The 23,253-nt window shown below is 44.1% G+C and overlaps 1 protein-coding gene across 3 annotated transcripts in view; it reads right to left on the bottom strand.

Annotated features, from left to right (window-relative positions):
* The window catches only part of OSBPL3 (oxysterol binding protein like 3), an 812,031-nt gene that overhangs the window by 654,852 nt on the left and 133,926 nt on the right, over window positions 1–23,253 (bottom strand). Inside the window, exon 1 of one of the 3 annotated variants that reach the window (XM_085631655.1) lies at window positions 17,278–17,366. The exons of the other annotated variants lie outside the window; for them this stretch is intronic. The gene's annotated coding sequence lies outside the window, so the exon portion shown is untranslated. Of the gene's footprint in view, window positions 1–17,277; window positions 17,367–23,253 lie in introns of those variants that run through there. 3 annotated transcript variants of the gene reach the window in all.

The raw sequence follows: 23,253 nt of genomic DNA, 5'->3' as shown, positions 1-23,253 counted from the left end.
CTCTCAGGAAGAAGATCGAGGTTTCTGCCCACCGGGCACATTTTTCAGAGCATAGAAATCACTTATTCGGAGTTGCACAAAGTCTCACTGTGCCATCTCTTAATGTAAACTCAAATTATAAATACTAATTTCCAAATGGGATCACCTAGTTCACAGGAATTCAAAACCAGGACCTCTACCATCTTGATGGTTGCGTCAATGAGCAGCAGTCAATTGCTGTGTGATGCCAGACCTTTCCATTTGTGCCTGGGCTGTATAGCAAACAGACTTGCTGCCACACAGAGCTTGTGCAGGCGAATGGCTAATAAACAGTTGCCCTCTGGCTGATCATTTTCCTTTAGTTAACACAAGTGCTCACTATTGTGACTCCTTCAAACATTGTATATGACAATTTAGAGAAATGTTTCTTGGAACTCAAATGTAATGTGTACCTAGTAATGAGGGCTGTTTCACTGGTCAGCCTTCGGGTGGTCTTCCCCCCCAACTTTTTGCCTTATTCTTCCATATTGTTCTAATCTTGCTTTGATGGCGTTAGGACTCTCTGCACTTTACCACTGCTAATCAGTGGTAAAGTGCATGTGTTCACTCCTTAAAACACTAGCATTGGCTTATCCCCAATTGACATATTTAAATGTACTTTTAGTCCCATAGTAATATGGTACTACATATACCCAGGGCCTGTAAATTTAATGCTACTAGGGGGCCTGCATGTAAAGAGGAAGGGCAACCTCATAATTACTTGCGACCTTGGGTATGAACTATGAAAAAAGATATTATCCATGAGCCTACCCACATGCCGATTCATTCACTCGAGCTTCATTCAGAATTCGCCCTCCCAAACTTTACATGGTGGCTCTCCAACTTTATAATATGATTAATTCAGAGCATAGACAGCATGGACCATTGCGTCTCTCTGTGGGGGCTATTAATGCTACTTCATTAATTAATGAGGGGTCATCATTGTATTTCCAATTTATTGTAGTCCTGAGGAAGGTCTCATGGACCAAGCACAACAGAGACCTAAACATTGATGCCAAGTCCAACTCTTTCCATAAGAATCTATTGGATCTTCACCTGTTAATCACGAAAATATTATGATCTAAAGACATTGATAACATCCAGAGTTGACTCTTCAAACATTAATCTTTGGTATTATTATTGAGATATTGATTTTAATTTACAAATTCACTGTTTGAGTGGAATTATAGGATTTGTACCCTTGAATTGTATATGGTGAATACAAGGATCCATCTCTAGTCTAAACCTTGTGTGCGCCTGCTTATTAGGATCAATTCCTTCAATGGACTTCATTGATAGTTTTGTTTTGACTGAATTTCTACTGTAACTGCTTGTGCAAGCAAATCATTCCCCAATTATTGTACACAAATTATTCAGTTGCTGACCTTCAACCTTTTACTAGAGGGCCTGCAGCACTTGTTGTGCCACCCACTTAAATAGCCTTTCAAACCTGTCTCAAGGCTGTCATTTCAGCCTGTGTGCAGTTTTAAACTGCCATTTCGACCTGGCAAAATTAACCATTTGCCAGGCCTAGACCTTTGTTCTTAATGCATATACACCACCCCTAAAGTAGGCCCTAAACAGGCCATAGGGCCGGGTGCCATGTATTGAAAAAATAGGAAATGTACTTTGAAGTTTGATGTACCCTGAGAGTAAAAAAAAAAGATACGTTTTCACTATAGCACAGCCTACCTCGCCCAAAGGATACCATTGGACTTACCTTATTACTTTTAATAAGTATATCTTCTCAATGGGAACAGGTTTAAGTTTGGTGTCTTTGGATTGTAATGAAATAAAACTCTTTTATGGTAAAATGAGATTCTGAATTACAATTTTGAAAATGCTAAGAACGTTGGCATTTTCCTGCCTCAGCCATTTAGTGCTTTCAGCAGGTCTCTGGATCACATGAATAGGTGTAGTAGGCAGTTTTTTGTGTATTCCTCCTACACAGTTACACGCAATAGAGAGCTTGGGTGTGCGTGTATGGGCCTTCACTGGCAGGTTGGGAGGGTGGAGTCAGGCACAGCCCCACTTACACCTGAATAGGCTGTATCTGCCTTCCCAGAAAGAATTTCAAATCCCCTGTACTTAGTCTAAAGCCGGGGAAGGGGAGGCAGGAAACCGGAACACTTCATAGGGAATCCCTTAGAAGTTTCTCCAACTTTAAGGAAGGCACCAGGTATCAATAATGGACACTACCTATAGAGTTCACTTCTGGACCTGTGGAAGACTCTGCCAGGAAGGACTACTGTGCTGCTGAAAGTACTGCCAATCTGCTGGACTGCAGGCCTGAAGGGCTGCTGCCCTGTTGTTCTGACCTGCTGTTTTGCTTGGGTGACAAGGACTGGCTCTACAACCTGTACCCAGGACCTCCAGAATGACTCCAAAGGCTAGTTTATTGTAACCAGCATAGTGACTCTGCAACTGTGAGTCCTACCCTGCCAAGTGGTGCCACTCCAGTCGTGGACCCTTGGAACTGGGCCTGAAAGTGCTCTGCCTGCCTATCTGTGGAACCAGCAGACCCGATGCATCTCCTCTGCTGTACAACCCTGAGCAGACCCAATGCATCACCTCTGCTACGTGGACTTCCTGGTCACAAGGACTTCACATCTCCACCGCAGCCTCATCGGCACCACTGCTGCCCAACGCACTCCTGTCCCAGACCCTTGCATCGCAAGCCCCTCGTCGAATGCATCCTTGACGAAGATGTGGGTCCTTGCAGTGCAGCCTCGTAGCTCCCCAAAAACAACGCTGTGTGATGCATCTCTCACCCAGATCTCATTGCTTTGACTGTGCGACACATCCTTGATGCAGGAACTTGCAACTCTCCGCAACCAGGATTTACGGTACTCTTTTTTAGCGAGCCTAACTGGGTCCCTGTAGCAGACCTGCTCTCCATTGTAGTCAGCCTGATCTTGTGACTTTGTCCTGGTCCGGCACAACCAGATATCCACAGTTGGCTCTTTGTTTTTGAGTGCCATATTCACTGAAACCTTTAAACTTGCAGATTTTTTTGTCATTGTGGTCTTATTTCATTTATAAAAAATGACTATTTTTCTAATAGGTGTGGGATTCTTCTTGTGCGGTGTTTTCACATTATTAGTGTTGTAGTTGTTGCACAACTACTTTACACAGTGTCTCTATGTTAAGCCTGGCTGCTCTGGGCCAACCTACCAAAAGGTTGAGCACAGTTTCATTTGGGTTGCTTGAGACTTTGCCCTGACAAGAACTGTGGTTCTTGCTTACGTAGGGTTTCTCCCCCGTCAACCAGTAACCCAGTTTCTTACAAGGGATGGCAAATTCCAGGGTATTTTTTATTTTATTTTTATACAGGTTTCTACGAGTGCCCTACTCAATTGAAGAAAATGAGGAAGGTGATATCAAGCAGTTACGGGACAGCTAATAGCAATAACTAGGGATACTTTTTTTTTTTTTTTAAGCAACAAATTAGAAGTTACAGGGAACAAAGAAACAAGTGAAACTGGCCACCGTTGAGTGCTGGAGAGTGAAGCGAGAGGCTCTAGCAAAAAGCCAAAAGCATAATTATTAAGTGGAGAGATGACTATAACAATGACAGAATGCCTTCATGAGGTCATAGGTTAGAGAAATATTTCAGCTACCAGCCTTAAATGCAAAAAGGAAGATGGTGGAGGGTGGTGACGGATATAAAGCTGGGTCACTCATCTAGCAAAGCAATCTTCAAGGAGTGCAGTAAAGAAAGACTTGCTTTGAATCTGAATGTCTCTGTTGGAGATGGATTTCCACCATAGAGAGTAGCTGTCCACAAAGTTTAAAGTGGAGCATCATGGAAAAGTCCTATTTATTTGTAGGTAAGTGCAACACTGAATACCTAGGTCAGGTCAAATGAGAAAAAGTGAAATAGAATTGAATGCCTCAAGAATTGTTTGGTGTTTTTTTTTTTTTGTTTTTTTTTTTTAATGGGACAGCAAGTAGAAGAGGGGTTTACTGCCCGAATCTTCCGCGTTTGTCCTCCGTCAGCACTGTTACGGTTAAAGTTTACACAGCAGTGAGAGATTTTGCTCCATTACTCAGACAGACCTCAGTTTCCTTCCTCCTTCGAAAGGGATGCAGCAATTTAACAATCAAATGGGAAAAGGCTGACTAGAATAGTGTGGCAAGTGTAAAGCACAAAAAGAATGATTAACAGCTCCACTTCTTTATTTCAGTATAAGTTCCTTAAATTGGCGCTAATGTTGCTTAATACCATTTTTCATTTTTAAACATACAAAATGGGAACCCACAGTAAGTATTATGGGTTAGTTGCTTGCATAGAGTTAATCACAAAGAGGAGCTCACAAATCATACAAGTAATTTTTCCTCACTGTGGGTGAAGGGGATGTGCGATAAAAAGTGGCACATACACTGCCATACACCCAACAAACAGTGCCTCTGGTCTGCTAGAAGGTGGACCAGGCAATGTGCACTTTGTTGCTTTATAACATGGGCTCCGTGATCCTTTTACAGGAAGAGTGACTCCATTGAGGGGACTCATGGAGAGAACCAACACTCTTAGGTTGGTAATTATACAGTCAATACATCTGTGGAAAGATTACCCGCCCCACACGAGGCGCACTTGAGTAACTTCCATTCTGCTCTCATTTTCTCAGCAAGCGAAAGAAAAAGATCTTCTGCATTAACAGAAGCACTTCTTTAGTTACATGAACCAATTCTAAGAGCACACAGTAAACAGAACATCAGACACAGAATAAACATAGCATGGGTACGCCATCAGGTGGGTATCCACATGCCAACCCCAGCAGCCACTCCTAACCAAACACTTCTCACACAACATGTCACAGTACACATACATTCCCACAGTCGCACCCAAAACAGCACAGATGCACCAAACCGAAGACTATCACTGCTCGCTACACTACTCTCAAAACACTCCATGCACCTTCATATAGTAGAATGTATGGACGGAACTCAAACAGGCCCCCAACACTTCCCAAATATGCAACTGACTACAACAGTGCATGCTCCCACTGGAATCCAGCTATTCTGGCTGAAGAGGGGTAAAACCCCCAAACCGGTCCTAGCATGCTTGTTTCCGGTCCAGGGAGGACCTGGCTTGGCAGTTCGGGCTGGAATGTTCCCATGAGGCACAGGGTCAAGACTGATTTGCATATGGCCAGGTCTAAACTGGGGTGGCATGGTGAGCAAAAGAACGATGGATTAAACCCAGATCTCTTGACTGGGGGTGAATGTTTTGATTTGTTCTGCATTCCGTCCATCAATTGTGTGTCTTTTGCTCCCATGAGCTTCCCTTAACTTCTACAGGCAGCGGGCATGCGTACTGAAGAAGGTGGCGAATTACCATCCAGGTAATGTCCGAGGCCTCGCCCGTAACTCACTAAGGTCCAGGTTACAAGCGGGCCAGATAGTTCCAACCTCTACATACACATACCTGTGTGTGCACATAAATCAGAATTTAAAATAGAGCGTAGTTTACCGATCCTGGTAACTACCAGGTGTGATATAGTCTAGGCCCTGCAGTTTACCCACAGGTGCATGTTGGCAGGATAATGCTACTGGTAGATACTGGGGAAATGCTTGGTAATGCCTGGTAAATAATGGGTCACGCAGAAGCACCAAAATCTATGTATACCCCGTTTTGAAGGGCAAAACCAGTAATTGGAGGTTGTTTACGCACCCACTGAATTCCGAACACAGAGGCAACAAAGCTAACATATTTCCCGAGGTGCGATAAAAAGCTCATCCCCTCCGGGCTATCACAGACACACCACCACACTTCACGGACTGCACATCACCACAGGTGATAAACCACACCAAACTGCTAACAATGGAAAGGTATCGCTAGACTGCCGAATTCTCTGGATTGCCGCACAAATAGAGTGTCCGCCCTATAATCCTTAAAAATAACAAAACCTAGGTTTGAATTTGTTGGACATATCAAACCTGTTAATTCCATGTTACCGAGGCCTGAGGCCGGCTGACTGCCTAAGGAGACTCACTACAGTAAAACAGCAAAGCTCCTTGCTGTTAATCACCCCCTCACACCAACGGGCTAATGCACGACTGTTGACACTGGAAATTGAATAAGGAACACCCCCGGGAGCGTCGCTAATGGGTTCATGGACCGCGCGCGCCAATACAGACATCTTTCAGACTTCCGCCCTGGCTCCTAAAAGCAGGGCTCTTGCTGCTTCCAGTAGCATGCATCTGGGAGCAGAAATATTTGACAAAAAGCACCAAACCCAGACATATCAACTTTGAGTAATACATAAATATGCCGGAGGAATAGTATTTTTAATCTAAACATAGCTGTGTCTTAAAATGTGAGCTCGTGGGCACTATTATCTTTTAAGGTCTGATCTTGCAAGCCGATGCTAAAAGGGAACATCCAACGAAAAGTAGGTCTCCGTAATAATGAAACATTGCGATGTTATCAGCTTTCCAGTCCAGGGCTCCCAGGCCAGATCCTCCCAGTTTTTAAATTAAATTGGCTTTTGCAGTTTTCCAATTACTGTTCGGAGCATATGGCCCTCTGAGGAGTAACTGGCATGTTCTCTCGCTGCTCATCCTTCATAAAACGCTCGCCGGACACTCATTTGCAAGGAGCCCCAGCCAGACATTTCAGTGCTCCAGCAGCCTGTTAATCTGAAATGTGGAGTTCATTTTATTCAGGAGGGAGCGGGGCGTTTACTATAATGAACTATAGGTTTCACAGCAAAGGCTCTCTTGCTATTTCCTCCTTTATTTATTTTAATGTCTCTCCATTGACCTCTAACAGGCTGCTGGTGCAAGTAAGGTTGCAACCTTACCCCATTTCTGCCGCCCTGTAGGTATCTGGTTGCTGGTAGGTTCAGCAGACTTCCAGGCACAGTCAGTACTGCTGCATCCTTGACTCGTGGTACTCGGCTGCCACCCAGGATTCCTGCTACGGGTGGGTCCTCTCGCACCAAGATAAAATGGGGTCACAAGCAACGCAGGGACCGCATGCTTGGAAAGGGGCAAGAGCAGGCTCACCTGCAGGCCATGAGTAGCCAGAGATTGCTGCACTGGGCCCAGTCTCTTGATCCCGTGCGCCAGGCTCCCTACGAGCCACCAACCAACTGCTCATTGCTTCAGAAGAGAAGTGCCGGCAAGCGCATATCTAGACTCTATTCTGCTCTTACTTGTACTCACTGCAGCCAAACTGCTGTCTCTCCTTTTTGACATGATCAAGGGGAAAATAAACCCCAGGTCTTATTGACTAAGAAAAAGAGGCAAAATGGAGAAACGGTTCAGCCTTTTTAAGTCTCACCTACGCAGCGCTGTCTCTTCCAGACATGCTGTAATCAGGATATGGCTATAAAGCTCCGCCACTTTCTGCCCATTGTTTTTAATTGGCTCCTGTCCCTGTTCTTTGTAAAAGGTGGCTTTTCATTGGTCACTAGACTTAGTCCCTCCTTACCACTGACTTGTCTCTTCATGTAACCTCCCATGAGGATACTCCCGGTTACATGTGTTGTTACACCCTAGGTTTTAATTACAGCCGCAGAACACTATTTTCTTGAAAGGGCTTTTGGAAGAACACACGCTTGGTCCCAAGCAAGGCTGGTAGTGGCTACTTTACTCACTAGCACATCTCCTATTTACATGCGACCTTCTATAAATTTCCCTTAATCAGCTCCATACAGAGTACAACCTAATCCGGAATTTAATATAATATTTCTTTTGTCACATTTCCAAGTTACTAATTGTATATATGGAGATAGCTATTTGAATGTACTTGTGGTACTGTCTTGCATGCAATGCATTAAGGGTAGGGTGGATTTACCATATCTTCTGCAGGGTGCAGTACATGGGACCTCTTTTGCCACATATGGTACTGCATCCTGCAACAAGGCTAGGTAAAAAAATTGCAATAGGTCTCGCATTTGTTAGAGTTAGACCTGTTGGCTTTGAAAATGACAATGCTTTTTACTTTTACTTTTTTTGTACCATTGGCAATAGTGCAAATAGAATAACTCCACTGCAAATTAAAAATATAAAAAACAAAAAAAATATGTTATATTCAACACCAACAGCTCCAACTTCAACAAACGAGAGACCTATTGCATTGCAAATGCTGGTTTACAGAGAGCTAGGGGATAATTGCTGATTTAACTGCACCCAAAAGTCATCAGTTTTTTGCCACCCCAGGGCGAGCGGTCTCTCTGTGGATAAAAACACATTTATGTGGGAATTCAGTATACACAACTTTTCTTTTCATTCCTACAATTGTCTTTTTACCTGCTCAACAGCAATGTCAAATGAGGATCAGCTACATTCTGTTCCCAAGGCAATCACCTTGTTGAGTGGCAAAGAAATAGAAGCCCAAGTCAGGGATCTCGTAGGCCAAAACGACAGCATCGCAGAGCATGAGAAATATAGGTCACTTATGAAAATCTTTGAAAATGTTGGAAACAATGTCAGTGACAATAGCAAAAGGCTGGAAAGATTTATGAAGCATAAGCTTTGGACCTGAGGGATCTGACCCTACCACAAAGATGCTGCAGTGTTGTAACTTAAACTAAATGCCATGCACAAGTACCTTTTTTACACCAATATAATGTGTCTTGTTTTCTTAATTGTGCTTAAGCAATAGCAATACGTACTAGTGCGAATCATGTAAACACCAGTGGTGACTGGCAGGGAATGTGAGTGGCGAACACAATATAAAGTTAAATTTAAAAAAAAAGCTCTTACTTTCTCACGGCTACAGTCTCTCCTCAGCTTCACTTCCTGATGAGTCCCGGAAGGACACAGACTTCCGTAAGCAAATCACAACGCTGCATCAGCATTGTTATTGGTCTGAGCACTGTGGTTCGGCGCTCAGACAGGGAATGGGAGCATGTTCCTCAGCAGGCTGTGTATTACAGCCCGGTGGAGAACATGCTAAGTGCGCATGACTGTTTGGCCAGCCCAAGACGGCCGGTCAAACTGCCATGCGTACTTAAGTGCATGAACCGCTCCTCCCCCTGTGACACCAGTCCCGCCTGCCGTAACCCAGCCCCGTAGCTCCGAAAAATAAAATGATAATAATGATATTATCATTTTATTTTTCCTTTCTCCTGCTCGGAGAGCAGTGGGGTGACTCTCCTCCACCTTGGTGCAGGAGCCGCCCCTGGTGCACACTAGTACTATAAAACTTCTAGGAATGGACACAGTTCAAGCTCAAAGGAGAAGGAATGGCACGCATTGCTCTAAAATACCAGCAGAGCAGTTTTAGCTCATTCTGTAACTTAAAAGTGCATGTTCAGGGGGACGCATCGCAATAGCTGCTCAATAATGTGTCAGTGTATTACATTCCAAAATCCTCAGTAATACAGCATTTCCAAATGGCAGTACTACTGCTAAACAGCACACAAGGCAACCCATCGCAGAGCGAACGATAAGAAGTTAAATGATGTTTTGCAGACAGCATCCATGTCACCAAAAAGATATTGAAAACCCACTGCTCCTTAGATTCTGAAAATATTATGCCTTCCCAACTCAGCTGCAGAACACACAGAAAGAAAGGCTGCCTCTCCCTATGCTTTGTGGACACATCACACTGATGCGCCAAAACAATTAGGGTGTGCCTTGATCCAATCAAAAAACTCCTTTACATCATTAATGACAGTTACAAACAGCTCATGAATATGATAAACCACCCTCAAAATAACCAGTAGCTGCAGACAACAGACCCGCGTACCCCTCTCGTCACAGATTACATGAGCTCCAGACTCAAACTGTACTGTGGCTACCTTCCTTCGGAGGAAGACCAAAAGGATGCACACCCTCCTACTGCCCCTGGCAGAACTGCCCCACTGCTTCTACTGCCACATGCTGGCAGCAGCAGCGGGGATGCCAACGACCAAGAAGAGCCAATGCTGCTAATATGTCCATGATAACTCCCTGCTCTGGCTTTCATCAGGTTTTGACATCCTGCAGATGCTTGCCATGGGCAGCGAGGAGTCAATTACCATTAGTATCAAGCATAGCCAATGGGGCATCTCATCCCTGGATCACTCCAGCATCCTCTCGAAAGTGGCTTGTAACACCTGTGAATGGCTTTGGGGAATTAGTGCACAGAATTATGAGAGACCTTCGGAAAATGATTGTCTTTAGCCAACCATTAAAACCAGAGGACAAACCTGACAGCAAAGTTTCTACAAACCACTCAAGAAGAGTTTCCTCTGCAATCTTATGGACTGATACTGGCTTCCATCTAGTGGGAAACATCCGGATATGAACGGTTTCACAATGTGTATGTGTTTTATAGGCGACAAAGGCAGAAGCTTTGTTTCAGGAATGAAACAGCAACACATTTCAAATGTTTGTGAATGCCCAAAAAGTAAAACATTTGTAGACGAAGACCACATTCTTACTGGCTAATCTATTGCCCTTTTCTCTAGGAACAGCCAAGCTCCCAACCACAATCCTACATTTGCGACAGAATAAAGTTAATCGTACTTGTGAGGTTTCTGCTGTCAAAAATAGTATTTAGATTCTGATATTTACGTTAAAAAAATAATCTGTAAATCATTTATTTTTATTGTCTCACCGATACATTAATGTTTGTATAGCAGAGCTGTTAAACTTGAAGGTAGTATATCAACCTGAATGTATAAATAGGATGAAAAATACCTTTCCCCATACCTTTACCAATAGAGCGTGCCTATGCAATGCGAAGTAATGCTTTTCACAGCCATATTGAAAACGTGGACACCAAAATCAAAATAAATATAGCTTAATTTCTATTGGCCGCCATTTCATTGTCTAGTAATATGTATTCATTTCACAAAATAATACAATCTGACAGATGGAAATTTGCATTTGTCCACTGTTAACTCAAGTTTCATTTATCAATGATATCTCGCGGAGACCGGGGTCAGAGTAGCATTGCACAGTCGTCCTCCGCCTGGTCCCCCCATGACCTGGGGGGGGGGGGCACTGTGGGGGTGTGAAAGAAGCGACGTGTGAACCTCTGTTCGGTGGCTGCTGGGGTCCCACGGAGAGAACTACCCTGTCGGGTGGCCTGGCCTGGAACTAGAGAAGAGCCATTGGAGGCCCACACTACGCGCCGGGCGAACCCTGCCTGCCATTCTCGGAGAACTGACGTCAGCGCTGGGAAAGCAGACCCGTGCTTGAGGTTACCGAACACCCGTGGCCCCGCTGTACTAGAGAAGAGGTAGCACCATATGCAGGTCCTGTGGAGTCTGGCGCCTCCGTTGCTCATTTTCACCCACTGACACGGCTGGTGTTGACTACGGGGGGGCCCGACTCCGCTGGTGGTGCGGACGACGCCCCAAATCTGTGAGGGGCAGCCGGGAGGTTGTCCCTAGGGCATTCACATCGCTACCACGCTGTGGGGGCGCCTGTGGGGACACTGTCTGCGGCCTGCCCACTGTGGTGCCTGCTGCCTGCCCGCTGTGGGCCTGGCTCCGGCCAGACTGATGGGTGCCGCGCTCGGCGGCGATGCTTAAGTGGAGCAGCGGATGTGAGCGCTAGTGCAGGCAGTGTGCGGTGCCCCCGGTGCCTGCGACGTAACTGCGCTGCATGATTTGCCTGCCACAGCTGTCCTCAAGCAGAGTGGACGACGAGGTATCGAGGGACGAGTAGAAGCTGGTCACTAAGGAGGTGAGGCCTACAATAGCGCCACCCTGTACCACTGTTGCCCTAGAGACTGTATGAACTGGAGGAGCCGCGTGGCGGCTCTGGTGTTGGTCTAGGGGCCTGAATAGTGCAAGTGAGAACAGCAACCGAAAAATAGGCGCTAACCCAGGCTGACTGAAACACCCTTGTAACGGAGGAGAGTATTGCAGCTTTTTCTTCAACGCTTCCCGCCGTTTGATTCTTGGTGTAGGGAGAAACCTTTATCGGGACAGGAGGAAGAGATCGGATTACTGGCTTCTCTGCAAGGGGGCGCATAAATCACAGCACGGCTTTGCGGGAACCGCTGTTAATTTGCTACGAGGGGGAGGACTACTGCTCCCACACTGCTTTGCTGCACAGGAGGCGCAGCCGCATTTCTTCCACGGCCGAAGGAGGCTGAGTTGGGCCACGTTACTTGGCCCCGGCAGTAACAGTCAACGCTGTCTTGTTGCCTAATCCCGGGATATCCGTGTTAAGGTACTGTGAAGCAGCTTACTGCCCATTGTTATTGTGTGGTGGGTCCACAATTGTGTAATTGGGCTACTACTTTACTTTATGTTATAAAATGAGTAAACTAAAAAGTGTAGCAGGGACCCTGGACGCATTTATTGTAAGGGCTGAATCGCTTTTAACTCATGAAATTCACTTGACTGAAAGACGGTTGTCTTTGGATCCTGCCACGTTACAATCCTGTTTGTCGCTGGGTGGTCCTGCTAATGTCAACACAACCTGTCCGAACATACCAAACATATCACCAGCAAGGCCTGACTTTGCTTCCCCCAACCCACTTTTACCATCTGGGGACTCCCCTAATGTGTCTGTTTCAGATGTACCCTGTATTAACACTAGGGGTAATGCTGCTAAGGCACAAAGGAATATTAAATCAAGTGTTCAACCTATTAAAAAAAAATATATGTTACCTCTGCCAAACCCAATTCTAAAAACGCTAAAAGCCGCCAACCTGTGGGGAGCCCAAATATTGTCGTGGTTGCCAGTACAAACTCAGTAGCGACCCAGACAGACATTACTTTTGAACTTATGCGCAATGAGGTCAACATAGGTGTTGCGGGGGGAGCCACACAAACAGGGTTTGCAACGGAAGCTCTTGAGACTATGTTGGTTACCCTCAAGGATGTGATCGACAAAAATTTTGAATTGCTGTGGGGGAAATTTAAGTAATTGGACCGTATTGTGGACAACTTAAGTTGTGGGAGGTTGAATAAAGTTCTTGATGAAGTTGGACGAGGGAATACTATATCAGTGGTCAACAAACATGGGCCTGTAACGCAATTGATGGGTGTTGTTCCCCCCTCAGGTTACCCCCTTCGTCACTCCCAGTATTTCCCATTGTAATCAAAATAACTTGCCTATTGTCGCGCAGAGGGAGAGCTTGGGCACATCTCAAACATGTAATCCAGGCGATCTAAACGTGACACCAGGTAGTGTTAATTGTAACCTGCCTCAGAAGGGAACTATTGTGGCTGACCCAAACAATGTCGCTGCAGACCACCTTAGGGATTCACATTTAAGTCCTAACACAGCTGTGTTGAGCCTGCCACCGGCCTCTAGTCCTTATGTGTTAGCACTGGCTGGCGTTCCTAACCTTGCCGAGGGACAGAGGGAATCCTGGTTAGACCTCCGCAATAAATCTGCAGATTGGCTACGTAAACATAAAGGTTTCCATCCCTCTTCAATGAATGAAATTATCATGGCCAGGAGAGTAGGGTGGGTTGGCCACTTGAATAAGAACATCAATGGAGACTGCATTGTCCTTAATTTTCGTAGACCACACATAGTCCGTCATTTACTTAGCACTCAAGAACAATCTTTTTCACAAAATACAGACATTTGCGCACTCCCCTTAGCTTATTTCTATAAACCACCAGTTATATTGTTTAGGGATGCTCACATAATACCCTTGGCAGCCAATAGGTTCCATGCACTTTCCAATTTGGACGCACAGGATTGACAACCACCTTTGTTGACCAATTTACAGGTCCATGTGGAGGGTCATTTAGACATCACACTCCCACTCTCTAATGATGACTCAGTTCCAACTATGGTAAATATGGGAGCTAACCTGAGCGTCCTAAGCTGGAACGTGGCGGGCCTTCAATCCAGGCTCGGAGACCAAGATTGGTTGCGCATTGTAAGGGAACAAGATGTAGTCATGTTCCAGGAGACCTGGGCCACTGATGATCTTTATATCGAAGGGTTTCATTGTTTTAGTGTAGTAGCCCCCAGCCCTAAATTGGGAAGACCATCAGGGGGGCTATTTATTGGGATTAACGTGGCTGCTGGCGGCAGTCTTAAGGTTCTTTCAACAAATAGTAGAAATTATCAAGTTGTTCTTTTTAAATGGAGGATCGGTTTATATTTGGTGAATTTTTACAACAATGATTTTTATTCCGTTCCTAACAAGAACTTCATTGGGCTTTTTGATTTCATTTCCAACTTAGATAGTCAGCGAAACATGGAGGGATCTACTTGGATTCTCTTGGGAGGAGATTTTAATGCTACAATCAATGGAGTGGCGCATGGCGAAGGAATAAGTAATAGTGGGCCATCGTCTCGTAGGGGAGTAGAGTTAACATTGTTTTTAAAATCAAACAACCTGACTAACGTTATGGATTTGGTGAGCAGCCCGAATACCACTAATAAAAAATTACCAACATTTAGGGGAAGGGGTTGCTCGTCAACCATTGATTTTATTTTTATTTCTCCCTGCCTTGAAGATCAACTATTGGCCGCTGAAGTAATTGCAACGGATTATGGGGATCATAACCCCATTAAAATAGTGTTGAGCTCTGCATCCAGGCCTGCGTTTTCCTTTGAATGCAGGGCAAAAAATCTCATGCCCTCAACTGATAATTTGAGATTAGTTTGGAAGGGCGTTGACAGTGGCACACTTTTCAAAACGTTAGTTAGAGGCAATATGCACCTTATTAATTCATGCTTGTCACTACAGACTGCACACATTGAGGTAGTTCTGGATTTCTCTAAACTGTGCCTAGCTATTAAAACACTCCTGTCGAAACCTGCCTCTTTGGCAGGAAACAATCCTAGATGGTTTGACCGTGAGTGCACATTGGCCAATAGGAATCTTCGTAGGGCACTGTCACTTAACCCGAGATGTACCACAGACGTACAATCGGCAAGGAGGGAATATAACACAGCAATCCGGAAAAGGAAGGGAATCCTCTTAAATGAACGCTGGGAAACTTTATCCCAGGCCGCAAGCACAAAAAAGGGCAACATTTTTTGGTCCGCAGTAAGGGAGCTTCGATCGATGGGCCAGTTATTAACTCCCATTAGTTGCAACATTTCAAGCGAGACCTGGGAAAATCATTTCTCAAAAATCTATGCTACCCCGCAACCAGAGCTTGACCAATACGATTATGGCCCCTTTACTACCATTGAGTTAACTATTTTTGAAGTAGAAGAGGCTATCCAACAGAGCATTGGGAACAAAGCACCTAGCCCAGATGGGTTATCAATTGTTCTAAAAAAAATGGAAACCAGATTTCTGGGCCCCACTACTCTTGAATGTCTTAAATAGTTTAACACACGATGTTACCAGATACATGGGCCAAGAGTATTATAGTCCCAATTTTAAAAAAAGGAGATCGGTCACAGCCTAGTAACTATAGGCCGATCTCACTAATTGACAATACCTTAAAAATATTGGGAAGAGTCCTGTAAAATTAAAATTTAACCTGGACAGAGGAAAATAGTATCTTAGAGCACTGTCATCTAGGCTTCCATAGCAAGGTGGGTACCAACGAGCAATGTCTCAATCTCAACTTGGTTATTGGGAAATACACCATTGCACGGAAGTCCCCGGTCTATATGGCATTTATGGACTTGTCCTCAGCGTTCAACCTTGTTAATAGGTCGAAGCTCTGGGCAATTCTTTTGGCATATGGTTTGGACGAACCTCTGGTACATTTCCTAGCGTACCTCCATAAAGACCTTCAGGCGCAGGTGCGGATCGGCACAGGTGGCGAGGTCTCGGGGGCCATCAAGGTAGGAAGGGGGGTCAGACAGAGTTGTGTCTTGGCCCCTCTCCTTTTTATTATTTACATTAATGGGCTGAACAATCTGCTTAAAACCTCAACCCATGACGTCCCCATGATTAATGGTAAAACTCTCCCCGTTCTATTTTACGCAGATGATGCGGTCCTTATAGGCCGCACGCCGAACTCTCTGCGTAATTTAGTTCGGACTTATGTTGAATACATGGATAGCCTGGATCTATGTGTCAATTTTAATAAGTCATTTTTAATGTCCTGTGGTCCTGGGAAGCGACAGTTAAGTTCTATTGTAGTGGGTAGCCAGAAATTGACAAGTACACGTACATTTCCCTACCTTGGTTTGGTCTTTGCTGCGAACGGCTCCTGGACTGAGCATCTTGCTCACTCCAGATGCAAAGGCCACCAACTCAATCCTTAGTCTTCCCCGTCCAAAGACCACTGGTGCTATACCGGCCATTTTAAACATTTTTAAATTACAGTGCGTCCCTGTGGCCACCTACGGGGCTGAGATTTGGGGCATTGCAAATTGTTCCTGCATCCAGCAGGAAGAAAATAGATTCTGCAGAAAACTTTTGGGCATCCCAATCTCTACCCCACAATACATTTGCCACATAGAACTCAATCTTAATTTTATATCGGATTTTATACGCGCCCGTCCTGCCCTTTTTTGGCTATCGGTATGGAAGAACCAGGCTGCCTCCCTCACTAGAGAGATTATTAATGACTGCCTTATGTGTGAGAAAGGGATGGAAATTCCTTGGCAGAGGGGAGTACATCAAAGCCTGTGTAGTGTTAATAAAGAAAGTATCTTCCAAAATCCAAATATAGCTGACACCGTGCCAAAAAAGGAGCTTAGAGATGCCCTTTACTTTTGATATAACACAGAAAGGATTGGCCTGGAATCCAAGAAATCTTCAGTTCTTAGTTACATGTCAATAGAACAGCATTATCATTCTCTACCTATATATTTCACCCTGCGAATGAGCTACTGGGAAAGAAGTCTATTATTCCGCCTTAGAGCAGGAACTGTCAGATTTGTGTTTTCCTCTCGGCTATCACCATAATCTTGATCATGTACCATGCCCTTGTGACGGGGTAAGCGGCCAATCAATTTTACATTTTTTTTTTTGTAAGTGTTACACAAAATATACTAAGTGGTTTTTAAATCCATTTTTCAAAAAGAGAAGACCTATTAGTTTGGATAATGCTTACACATGCTTAGTTTCCCTGGCTGATGAAGAGCTGATTTTTCGCATAAGCACCTTTTTGAGAATTGCCACCAGAGCACGTAAGACTATGGCTGATCCCTGAGTTTTTACCCGATTGACTATCTCTGTACAATTGCTAGCTGATGTAATGTTTTATTAACAGCAAATTATTTATTCATTACCAATGAAGTTCTTTTTTAATTTGTCATAAAAACTTATCAAATGTTATAGTTATATTATTACAAAAGTTTGATTATTGTGTACAGTCATCCTCCATTTTGCTATTTATTTTTTGTTATGATGTTGTGCTTTTATGGGTATTAAGTTACCCGAATAAAGTTTATGAACTGAACTGAAAACGATATCTATACCATTGATAAATTGTAGAATTCATCATCTCTTCTCTCATCCACTCCGGTTCACATTTTCCATTGTTTAATGACTCCTAAGATGACACACGAAATTCTAAAAAAGGAAAAAAAAAAACATTTTGTTCCATTGGCTCATTACCCCTCATCAACAATCATTTAGGAAGAAGGTATTCAAACAGTCACTACCTCCCCTATTTTCGGTTGACTTGAGATACAACACTAGTTCTGTGCTCACTCAAAGATCCAGGAGATGCTTAATATAAACGGTTGCAGAATGTTTGTGTCAACGTTCTCTCCAATTGCCATGTCAGAGAGTGACATCATTTGCAGGTCTCAACCTTTTCTACATTGAAAAACACAATTCAATCTGATAGAAATGGAGGATGAGGGATAATGGCAGGCAGAGGGTTCCTCTACCACAGGCGGCTCTTCTCATGGATTAATGGATTTAATTAGCATGTCAGGTCTTATCCAACCAAAAAAAGACTTTAACCAAACACCCAAGGAGAGATTCTGCAACACCACCAGACTAATATAATCACTCAATAGTAAAATCATGTTTTTAGATGACAGACATACTACTCCTGGACCAGGGTAAAATGATAATATAGCTTCTAGTGATTGTAAACCTCAATTGTATACATGTGTTTCCATCAAAATGACAAAACTCGCTGTACACAGCCTTGGATTTTTATCATATACGGAAAGAAATACTTATCCGATTTCTTTTAAAATCATAAAAGCGTGATACAATTAACCCACAAAGTAATTAAAAATCATTGACCATTAGTACTAAATGGAATATTAAATTACATTAAATTTATTAAAATATGTTCTAAAACTGATGTTTAAAACTATTTTCTTTGATTGCGTGTGAACACGTGGCGTCCGGCCCTACAGGAGAAATCGGGCTTCTGATATACTTGGGTTAGGCCAATCGCAGGTTGTCCAAACCCCTAACTCATGAACATTGTTAATGAATAAATTGTTGCTGCAATGGGAATGTGAGCTGTGGGATTTTGATATAAGTAAAAGATCTGTCACTCTTCTCTAGTTCTAAGCACAAAAACGTTATCGCCTTTGAAGTAAGTTCTTTACTCAGGTAAGTGTAGATTTCTTTATTCAGTCAAAGGTTAACTGCACCCTCTGGTTGCTGGCAAACAGTACACCTGGTGAAGGCAGCCTGTCAACATTCCAAGGCTGCCTTCATGTCAACATTCTAAGCGTTACCAGTATACAGGGTAGGAGGGGGGTGGATGGAATGTACCACGTGACAAATTATAACACATCTTCCACCCTAAAGAAGAGCAACAGTAATATACAAAACGTTTGAGGTTTTTACATAAGACAGTGGCATAAGTTGCCTTTTGAGTGGAACCCCCTGGATAGATAACAAGCAAAGAAGACTTATGCTTTAACACATGTTCAAACCATTTTAAAATCTTTGTGCCAACTTGGGGGATTACGTTGTCTCAGTCCCCTTCCCTCTTGAGCCTCAACTGCTCTGGAACTCTGGACTTGAGACCTGCTATCCCCCTCTTGGTCCATCTCCCTCGGGCCTATGGCCACCCGATCCATGCTCCATTTTTTCCCGTCTTCCAAGATGACAACATTTCTTTTAACCTCTCTTATTTTCTCCGGGGAATAGTACCTGTCATCTTTGCCACATAAACTCACTTGTTTCCTGATATATACACTTTGCCCCTTGCTGAAAGGTCTTTCCTTTGCACCCCATTTTCTGTCATACCACTCTTAGTACCTCTTTTGTCTTGAGTCAATTTTCTTACTTATTTCTTCCTGATTGATCACCACAGGATCCTTGGGAATCATCCAATTTGGTGACAATTTTGAACCTGCCTTCCTCCCTCTCAACAGTTCAAATGGCGTATGCCCCGTGGAGAGGCTAGGTGTAGTGTGGTAGGACCAAAGCATGTCTCTCAGCGCCACTTCGAAAGCAGCCCCTGATTTGACCGCTAGTTGGATGCACTCCTTCAACATTCGATTAGCCCTCTCTACTTTGCCATTGGCCTTGTGACAGTACAATGGGGTACGTATGTGCTTTATGGACATGTCCTTCAGAAACTCCCTCATCTCCTCCGACACCAATTGAACACCATTGTCTGTGATCAAGGTGGAGGGTATGCCCTCCTTCGAAAACACTTCGCTCAAAAATTCTATCAACGATTTGGTGTGGATATTGTTCACAAATTTGTGGGTGATCCAATTAGAGTAATAGTCTATAAGCACTAAGATGTACCATTGCTGTGGTCCCTTAGCCCTTATGGGGCCAGTGATGTCAAATCCTAATTTATCCCATGGAGACCTTGGGATCTCAACAGGAATAAGTGGGGATCGCCTGATACATCTTGATTTATCGCTTACCCTACACGCATAACACCAAATTAGACCCCACCACCGGGGGATCAATAAGAAGAACCTGCTCCTGGTTATTGGGGTCGAGTTTAATTCCCAATTCCTTCTGGTGTTTCCACCCTAATAAACTAGAGCCCTCCCTGGTTACGTAACTTTCCCCACTGTGTGCCTGTCTTTGAAAGATATTCTCATTCTTACCATTCCTTCCAACGGAATGGGCACTCTATTGTAACCCGAGGGAGCGATATCCGCTGTCTCTAGTTTGAGGTTGTGTTTAGAAAACCTCTCATAGAACATATTCTTATGTACTAGGGTAAAAGGAGAGCACGAGTCTGCATACACCTTAAACCTTTCCCCGTCCAGACTAATCTTACATGTGGGATTCTGTGTGTTATCATCCTTGCACTCATCCTCTATCTGAAAGATAAAACTTTTTTCCTCCCCTTCATCAACCTCCTTGTATTCAACCACATGAACTTTGTTACTACTAACACTGCACACTTTAGAGAAATGTCCTTTTTTGTTGCACTTCCTACATATAACATTTCTGGCTGGGCAACGCCAATTGTTAGCTAAGTGATTGTGGTTTCCACATCTAAAACACTTCAGGCCTTCCACTTTATTGCTAGAGAACTCTTTGTTCCTATTCTCCACTTTACAGACTGCCTCCGCACTCAAAGAATCTTTAGATACAGACTTTTCTTTGGCTACTTCTGAAACTTTTATTTCTCTCATACATAGCGCTGTATGCTCCAGACCTTTTGCTATACTAATGGCTTCCTCCAAATCTGGATTTCTTGTAAGCAATTCCTCCAAGCGTTACCAGTATACAGGGTAGGAGGGGGGTGGATGGAATGTACCACGTGACAAATTATAACAGCCTTGCATGCCAGTTGGACTGTCGAGCCTCCTAAGAATATATGTGATAATGTACACCCAACTGTACATAAGGATAATGAAAGTCACTGAGGAGTTACATGACCACATAGATGCACAAGGCTGAAGTTAGAGTACCTTTGTAGATAGATGCATGGTTACATAGAGGTGACTCGCTCCATTCCTATAATGTAGTCAGCTGGGGGTACGTTCTTCAATATAATTAGTGGGGACAAGCACATTTATATTACATCAAAGCATATATTTCTGGAAAGTACGTCATGATGTAATTCAAGTGCATGGCTGCCATAGTCAACTGGCCAAATGTGGAACCACACATGCTGCAATTTCTCTACCACCTTGTAATAAGTTATTACAAGTGACTAGTAAGGTTATTTTCTTATTAGAGTTTGGTAAAGATGTCATAATGTTCCTGTAATAAGAAAGCAATTTAGGTCACGTTATAGGCCTACAACACTTTCCCTCTGATTGTAAAGCAACCAGAGCTAGGTTGGTATCCTTCTGATGAACTACCAAAACACTAATTAAAGAGTCTTTTCACATCTACATATAAAAGTGATGTCAAACAATCATAATGCAAGGAAGTAACACTGTATTTAGACTTTTTCCGGAAAAGATGAAACCTAACCTGCAGTAATAAGGTTAGTTACCAGAAAATTCTCCATCTTCACAGTGTTTTCTCACTTCCCATATTCAAAGGTGTTAAACATTTCGAGCAGTTACCACAAAGTGGCATTAATGGTCATCAAAGTCTGAACACGGTGAAGTGGAACGACTGACCTTCTCACCGCCCCAGCAGCTTACCAGAAAGCCCTAAATGAGTGGGTTACTGCCATTAATGGAGTTTGCGAGAATTATTGATTTATGCGAGTCAGGGCGGATGAACATGCCAAACCCATAAATAATCAAAGAATAATTTGGATAAAAGGAGCTGGAGTCGGACCAGGCTACAGGATTACCAAGGTTTCATTCATCCTGGGACAATCATAGTAGTGGTAAAAAAAAAAAAAGGCTTTTTTTGAGCGCTTTTCAAAATACAGCGGAGGAAACAATTACAAATGTATTAGGAAGCGCCACTCGGGCTCGTGTCATTATGACTCAGGGATTGCTTTAAAACACAAGAGCTTCACGCGGATTCAATCTAAACTACCAGTGGCGCTCTGGGGGATCTAGGCAATGATTATTTGCTGCTTTTATGGCACACTTTATATTTTTCACAATTTGTTTCTTTCTTTAAGATCAATACTGGCTGCATGCTTCCAGGAATGGAATGCACAAAGCCATTTAGCTGTAATTGTCTGAGATGGTATCATTTCTGATAAGCCTGCCACTGCACAGTACTATGTGAGACTCGGCATTAGTAGTCAATATTACATTTTGAAACTAATTTAAAGTTATTTCAACTATTTATTCAGCTTATTTGCTAAGCATGTTTGGGTCGCGACAGAAGCAGTGCATGCACTGTTGCTTGCAAGACATTTTGTTAGCTTAAAGAGGCTTAGAGCCCGTCTATTACTTACCATCAGTTGGCGTCACTGTCATTCTAATTTCCTTGCTTCTCAATGGTCAGCACATGCTGGCTTCACTTCTTCTTTGTCAGTTTGTCCCTTCCCTGGAGCTAGAACCAACTACTGCTCCCTTTTGGCACCCAGTGTCCTTCCCAATGGCGGCTAGCAGAAACAAAATATGGTGAGGCGCATTGGCGCAAAACTCATTATAAGCATGGCGGCGGCTCCTGCCCGGTGTGGCACTTCTTTGCTGGTGATCCTTCCATCCACAGGCAGGAAAGTGAAGGACTTCCTTCCTGCACAGGGAAACCAGATCCAACCAATCCTAGAGCTCCTCTCATGCTCTTTTCAGCATGAGAGGAGCTCTAGGATTGGTTCGAGCAGGCTAACCCAGCACTCATTTTGAGGCTGGGGGCCTGTGCCAGCAATCCACTGGTGTTTCACACAGCCCTTGGATTGCTGAGTCTACAGTGCGTATGTCGGATAGGACGGCTGTAGTTAGCCGGCCAATCTGACATGAGCACTGGCAGGGGTAGCAATCATCCAGCAATCACAGGATTGAGACCCGCCCCCACCCTCGCGCTGCACAGCGCAAGCCAGTGGCAAAATAAAATAGCATTCACATGTTATTTTATTTATTTGTGTTTGCCTGCTGAGCTCGCAGCAGGTGGAGCGAACGCTCCTCTACCATTTTGCAAGAACCGCCCCTGGTCCTTCCACTGCCTGTGGGCCTGCCTGTCCCTCCGACCTCTCCTGCAGTGTGTTGTTGCTTAACCCTGCTCCTCCCACACTCTGCCGCATTTAATTGTCCTTGCTTGCCCTGTCCCTCCTACCCCTCACTGCAATCCGTTGTTTCACTTGTCCTGCCCTCCTCGCCCCCTTCCATTGCTAGCCCAGTTACCCTGACCTCCTCCCCACTGTTGCTTGCCCCTTGCCCACCTGAAGAAAAAAAGTAGCTATGACAGAGTCCAGGACCAGACTGGCCATAGAGGGCACCAGGTGTCTCACCGGTGGGGTGCCATGGTGGGGGCAGGTTTTGGACCCCTGGGGGGAGGCGTTTGTTACCGGGGTATGGTTTTGCAGCATAGCTGCAATATCGACCCCCTGTAACAAAAAAGCAGCTGCACCATCCTCCCCCGCATCTCCCCCCACAGCTGTTTTGAATCAATTGCCAGGGCCGGTTTGCATTCCCAGTCTG

This window comes from Triturus cristatus, chromosome 10 (assembly GCF_964204655.1).
Source record: "Triturus cristatus chromosome 10, aTriCri1.1, whole genome shotgun sequence".
NCBI classification, from domain to species: Eukaryota; Metazoa; Chordata; class Amphibia; order Caudata; family Salamandridae; genus Triturus; species Triturus cristatus.
The sequence above is the reverse complement of the archived record's forward strand: the minus strand, read 5'-3'. Positions and strand labels throughout refer to the sequence as shown.